At 39.9% G+C, this 5,792-nt stretch overlaps 1 protein-coding gene across 1 annotated transcript in view; it reads right to left on the bottom strand.

Moving 5' to 3' along the window:
• Nucleotides 1-5,050: 5,050 nt before the first annotated feature.
• The window catches only part of LOC137993305 (vesicle-associated membrane protein 8-like), an 18,249-nt gene continuing 17,507 nt past the window's right edge, over nucleotides 5,051-5,792 (bottom strand). Inside the window, exon 6 of the mRNA XM_068839058.1 lies at nucleotides 5,051-5,792. This exon is cut by the window's right edge and continues 450 nt beyond it. The gene's annotated coding sequence lies outside the window, so the exon portion shown is untranslated.

Raw genomic sequence — 5,792 nt, forward strand, 5'->3', positions numbered from 1 at the left:
TGCATTGGCTCAGATATGTATCCTTCTGTTTGTCTTGAGTCTTCGCTGTGGGCAATGAGACGAGGCCTCTCTTATTTGTTTTTGGAGCAAAACAGCCAGTCTCTAACGAACGCCAGGACGGACTAGGTGATGAGGAGAACAATTAGAATAGCCCACTTTCGATGTATTAAAATTCAGTCCTAAACAAAAGGCATGATCTCGAGGCTCTGGGAAATAAATATAAGGATTTGTATGAGTTCTTTCCCCAGAGCCTCGAGATGATACCTTTTGTTTAGGACTGAATTTTAATATAGCGAAAGTGGGCTATTATTAATTAGTATCATCCAACTAGTGGACTAATGCAAATGCTGCATTTTGATTGGCTACACTACTAGAGGACTATTAGTAAGAGTCCTCGAGTAGCAAAAAGCGTGACGCTTTCCTTCGTTTTATTCCCAAATAAAATATATTTTCAGCTTGCACTTGCTAACTTTATTATTGCCTTTTCTGTCCGACTAGTTCAGTGATACTAAACCAGTTAGACACTTCGCCCTCAAGGGCCACGGGTCCATAGCCCATTGGCTATGGACCCGTGGCCCTGGCGGGCTACGGGTAATGCTGCATTTTGATTGGCTACGCTACTAGAGGACTATTAGTAAGAGTCCTCGAGTAGCAAAAACCGTGACGCTTTCCTTCGTTTTATTCCCAAATAAAATATATTTTCAGCTTGCACTTGCTAACTTTATTATTGCCTTTTCTGTCCGACTAGTTCGGTGATACTAAAACAGTTAGACACTTCGCCCTCAAGGGCCACGGGTCCATAGCCCATGGGCTATGGACCCGTGGCCCTGGCGGGCTACGGGTCTAATTGTTAAATAAAGCTCGTTTCGCCTTGACGGCCAAGAATAATCTCGCATCCAATAGTAAACCGTTCGAGCAATAATTTAATTTTTTGAAAAAACCGGAAAGGGAAAAGACAGTTTCAATATCCCCAAACTATGAAAGTAATGCGGATGGCCGTCAAGTCAAGAGTGAAGGGAGCGCACGCTTCAGACTGGCAAGGTGGGAGTTGAAGTACTGCGTGGAATACAGACATTTCTACTGGTAGTAAAGAATTTTATAATAAAATGAACGGGCTTGTTAAATTAAAATGAAAATATTGGAAACAGTTAAAAGGGGAAACATTTCGGAGCCAATCTCGACCCCAGAGCCCTTCTCTTTTGCGCATTAGTGCTCTTGGGAACCCTGATACGGAGTTTTCTTCGCTTTGGTTTTCCTGAAGAACAATGAAAAGCGTTTCTGATTGCAATTTTTGGCTATAAGAACCGTACGACGCATGCTCTCCTACATTTGGTTTCCCAGAGCCTAGGTTCATGCGTAGACACAGGATCCGAGTCTCTGGTGACGTTCTCTACCACTGATTACCGCAATATCATGAGCACGATGCTGCATCGTGCTCATGATATTGCGGTAATCAGTGGTAGAGGTTAAGAGGCATTGATCTTTAACCTTAAAACCAGTTTTGCTGACGTAAAAGCGTTTCACCAGGCTCTCTACATTTTCCTTTGACTCCTAACTGGTTCCTACATTTGTCTATTAACGCCAGCCAGCTCGAACAGGTAACATTTCGAGTGCAAGTTGAAAGAAATAAGCATGGGTAAATTCTTTTCGCTTAAGCTGAACTACACGAGCTCCTAGAACAAACTGTAGTCATTAAAAAAACTACAATTGCCTATTTATTCCAAATTGCACGAGCAAATATTGATATGATAATTCAGCAGAAGCGACGCACGCGTATCATACAAAGATTTCGCCACCCAGCGATCGCATTTGATTGGCTATCTGTGACTTTCTTGGATCATTGACCAATCAGCATGCTTGGTATGTTACCTTTTTTGGTACCGAATTGCTTCTTTTCTGTACTATGACCTGAAAACTGCATTTCTCTTCACTAATCCGAATGGAGAAATTGTTCTATGTATATTATCAAAGTGGATATAACTTTCTTTACTTAGTTGTTCCAAAAGTGGACAGAAGGTCACACAGTCCACCATTATAAAGTATCCCTTATCACAGTCCATCTTGTCGTTGAGGTCAAAGCCGTCTCCAGACGACTGAGTTCTGCAATCTAGTCTTCGTTCGGCAGACACTGTGAAGGGAAAAGGCAGGAAAGACATTGCCACAATCGATTTGAGCTTCCATGAGTACCTCTCGCCCACATTTTACAACAAGGACAACGTCAGTATCCCACAAACGAATTATTAGGACCAGTGTTGAAGTGAAATCGGTATGAGAAATGTGAGAGATTTAACTTTTGAGTGTTCACGTTGTAGTCAAAACCCTGCGTTGTCCCTTTTTTTGGTGTGCAGAGTTAAGTAATCCTTTTCGGACACATATTGTAAATTACGAGGGCCTCGTATGTCAGAAAAGCGGAAAACTTGAAGAGAGCGAAAAGTTGACTTTTTTTAAAGTGCTACTCATGACCAAAAAATAATTTGTATTTTTCTTTGGATTTCAAAACTATGGTAATTAACAGTAACTAAACGAAGTTTTAAGCCTTGATTTCAAAAAGACACCTGTTTATTTAAATTGGAATTTTCCTGCTTAATGGTCCGCCATTAGTAACTTTAAAATCTTGAGAGAGCTGGATCGAGGAGAAAATGACGTCAAAGACTCAATAGTTTAAGAATGCAATGCGTGTGTAGGCAGCTGAATTAATATGCAGCACGGGAGTTTCGGGCTTTCAGACTTTTAAACTCGTGTGCACATGTAATAAGCTGCGTTTACACGCTGAAATTTTTTAAAAGCTGGTGAGTAAATGACGTCACTTCTCCCTAGATCCAACCCTCTGAGGTCCAATCGGTCAGTTTAGAACGTGAATAATGACGGACCGTAAATTCCAAAACTTAGACTCAAAAGTAAATAGCCCCTGGATCAAATTCAAAGCTTAGAATTTTGCCAGTCAAGTGCTGAGCAATCACACTTTTAAATTCTGAAGAAACAAAAAATTGTAAAAAGACAGCGTACGTATTTTTGAACCATTGACTCCCCCCCCCCCCCAAAAAAAAAATAACAATAATAATAATAATAATAATAATAATAATAATAATAATAATAATGTGTTGACTGAACACAATGAATATTTAGAAGAATGCACGCATAGTTCGCGCGCGGATGAGCCTCACTGGACTTGGGTGCAGGTTCAAACCTGTAGCCGATAAGCGACGGAGCGGTTCGATTCCGCTGCGTGTACGCGATATCAGTGAGGCAAAAAAAAAAAAAACGCAAGACATATGTCTTCCCTTAGACTTCGCCCCTCCGGTATACCTAAAGGCCCGTTTAAGGACGGTGCCTACTAATTAAAGATATTTTTTCCCCGGTGTGTGATTATGCAGGAAATGTAGATCTTAACAAATGTTATTGAAATTCAAAAAGAAAATTGGGGCTAACCACGCATTTTTCAAAGATAACTCAAGAACAATATTTGTAAAAAGCTTTAAATTACAAAGCAATGTATGGCGTTCTTTCTCAAATTGAAGCTTAATTATCTCTCAAGCATGGTTACCCCCGATTTTCTTTTTGGATACCAAGGGTACTTACTGAGATCTACTTTTTCCGGATAGTTTTAAACCGCGCAAAAATATCCCTGTATTAGTAAGCATCACCGATAGGAAATCCGAGTATCTAGAGATGCGCAGAACGTATGCGCAATAACAATAGTAGGCACCGTCCTTAAACGGTTTCAACATTTGCTTCAACATGCATTCAACACTTTGTTGAACCAAATGTTCGGTGCGTTTGAACAGGTCGTCCAACATTGTTGAAAGCGTAAAAAATGTTGAAAGCTTGTTGAAAGTGTGTTGAATCAAGTTTAAACCGGTTTAAACTTTCATTCAACATCGAATCAACTTTTCCTTTGTCCTCGAAAATGTTGAATGGAGTTGAGGCCGTTTGAACACTCAGTTCAACAATTGAAGAACACACGCATGCTCACATCGGGCCGCAAAAGGCAATATGGCGTTGTTTATCTGGACCAGAGAGACTGGTTTCTAGTTCTTAGTTCCTCGCAATCAAACTTTGCGAAAGTGTTGGTTCTTTTGTTGGCGCAATGTTGAACCGTTTGAACGGCTTCCGCACAACTTTGTTTTGTGCGTCCAACATTTGACCAACACTCGTTCAACAAAAGTTGGTCAAATGTTGAGAGGTATGGCGCAGCTCGTCGCAACATCCAAACTCATTGGATCGGTGTAATACGCAGTTACATTGTCATTCAGGGTTCGCAAGATCAACCTTGACCTCGTTGACAGGGTCCTCCCTAATCCTCCCTCGAGAACGTACTTTCTCGAAGGAGGAAGAGAGAGGACACTGAGTACGAGGTTGCAGTTTGCTGTGGGAACTTTCGAGAATGAGCCATCGGGGAATTCTGGGATCACGCGGAAGCAATCTGTTTTCGTAGAGGTGCAGCGGCAGAAACTGAAGAATTCAAACCACGCTACTCCCTATGACAATCTAGATATTTGAGAAAATGTACTTTCCATCTATCCATCGGCTTTATGCTGAGTTTACTGAAAGGATCAGTGCACAGATACTCCCGCGTTTTCCGTCATTTTAATGGATATTCCTCAATTAAATGAAGGTTATGACATTTCTAATAGACCGTTGTGTTTCCCGTTTTCTTTTTCTCATGCAGTGTTCACGAAATTGTGAAACGATCACATTCAACAAAAGCACTGTTCCATCGATTTTTTTTTATTTACAGGCTCCTTTTTCTTTGAACCCCCTTCCCCTCCCGCAAATTTTCTTTTAGATTCCAGCCCGTTAAGAGCAACTGCACACGTGCCTGGAGGGTGTAAACTGCAGGTTTCAGATCATTGTTTCACCATGGCTGAAACAACCCAACCCTTTACTAATCCTAACATTAGGCCTAAACACAATACTTTAGATAATATTTAAGCCTAAGGTTAGCATTTTGTAAAGGTTTGGGTTGCTTCAGTTATGGTAAAACAATGACCTGCTGATAATATTCTTTTATCCATAATTAAGTGTGACTTATCTATGAAAGATACGGGCAAATTCAGGAGAACAGTGTTTTTATGGCATACGTTTAATTTTCTGCACTTCAAGGGTTTATTTCACACTCAAGCGACATTTTATAAACATTCTCAAAATAAATGTAATTTGAACATTCACAAATAATTTCTTTTCCTTGCAATTACAGTCTTTTGTATGTATTGTAGCGAATATGTAAAACAATAATAATAATAATAATAATAATAATAATAATAATAATAATAATAATAATAATAATAATAATATTCCAAGAGACTAGATGAGGTGACATTAGAATTAATGAATTTAGCAAGCTGCGCAATCTATCGCGACTTAACTGAGACTATTTTCTGTCCCAATTTGGATTAGTTGGCTAACGTTTTTGGTACTAGACGGGCAAAACGCAAGGCCGGGTCGGTGTGTTTTCGTTTTCAAGCGAAATTCCACCGAGGACCTTTTCGCAAATTCAGTCATAATATATGTAAGTGCAATGTGTTCAGTCTTCGCTGAGAAAAAGTAGTGCTCGATACGGTTTGCATAGCGTCATGATAATAAACTGACGGAGAAAATCAAAGATAAAACATTGGTTGTCCGTAAAGGCCCAGTAATACGGGCAACATTTTTCGTGCAACTTGTCGCGTAACAATGTTGCGTTGCAAGTTGAGATGGTTTGTTGCGCGTATTACCACCTTCTTGCGAAACGAATTTCTATTTTGAAAAAAGGAAAAGCGACGTCTACTTTTTGCGACATAAAAATCTGTTGC

The sequence above is a fragment of the Montipora foliosa genome, chromosome 2 (assembly GCF_036669935.1).
Source record: "Montipora foliosa isolate CH-2021 chromosome 2, ASM3666993v2, whole genome shotgun sequence".
NCBI lineage: Eukaryota > Metazoa > Cnidaria > Anthozoa > Scleractinia > Acroporidae > Montipora > Montipora foliosa.